Here is a 1176-nt window from a genome sequence, read left to right as displayed (position 1 = left end):
CCGAACGTCTCAACCTCACACAACCAGGGAACCAAACACAAACACTAGGGAGACAAACCGCCCACCCACCCTCAGCCGCAGAACCAAACACAACTATGCACGCTCCGCCTAACCACACAACCAAACAAGAGCCCAATCGTCGCAGGCACAAAAAGGCGAAACTCGCGGCCCAAAAGCCACATCTCCCACCACGCACGTCACACCCACCACAACCACACACATCCCACACCCGCACGGCCCGCCCGTCTCTGTTCCTCAGGGGAGCCGCGCTCTCGACCCTCAGGCCCTGCCCGGCCCTCAGTACCCGGCCGCGCTCCCACTGGCACGTAGGCCTCTCGGGTCCTCCGGCCCAGGCTCTGGGCCTTTGCGGTCCCTCACTCAGCACCGTCCGCCATCTCCATCTACAGCTCGACGCTCGGCAGGCGCGCCTGCGCGGCACCGAAACCGGAAGACAGGCGGACAGATGCCTGTCGAGCGCCGAATCTCCGAGGGAGCTTAGGGGCTGAGGTGGGTGCCAACAGCGCAAGGCGGCCGGCGGCTTCTGCGCAGGCGCTGTAAGAACCGACGTGATGGGACTCGGTAATTTTGCAAGGTGTGCCCATCTCAGCTGCTTTCGGTCAACGCGTAAAGTCAGCCCCTTGCTCTCCACCCCGTTGTAGGTATGGGAAAACTAAAGCCCGAGATTCTTTAGCTTTTAGCCAACGTGTGCGATGGGTGAGGGGGCGGAGGTGGGGGGATGTTCAACACTTCCTCCCCGACTCCCAACTGCGATTCTGAATGAATTGGGGTCAGTTAAAGTTCCGGAGAGCTAGAGATAAAAGGAATATTCAGGAGACTTTGAGGATGTGTAAAGAGCCAGAATAGAACCAAATGAGACTGGGGACATGGACGGAAGGTATAGAGGGTATATAGGGTATAGAGCTTGGTCAAATCTGTGGGAAACCTGTGGCACTTTCAAATGCAAATCAAAACCACCATGAGCTATCACCTGACACCTGTTAGACTAGCTCTTATTGAAAACACAAGAAACGACTTCTTGTTGAGGATATAGAGAAAAGTGAACCCTTGTGCACTGTGGGTAGGAAAGTAAATTGATGTAGCCACTATGAAAAAGAGTATGGAGCATCCTCGAAAAATTAAAAATAGAACTAACCTCCCATCCAGCAATTTCCACTT

The sequence above is a fragment of the Enhydra lutris genome, unplaced genomic scaffold (assembly GCF_002288905.1).
Source record: "Enhydra lutris kenyoni isolate GAN:26980312 unplaced genomic scaffold, ASM228890v2 scaffoldscaffold10, whole genome shotgun sequence".
In the NCBI taxonomy this organism is placed as follows: domain Eukaryota; kingdom Metazoa; phylum Chordata; class Mammalia; order Carnivora; family Mustelidae; genus Enhydra; species Enhydra lutris.
The sequence above is the reverse complement of the archived record's forward strand: the minus strand, read 5'-3'. Positions refer to the sequence as shown.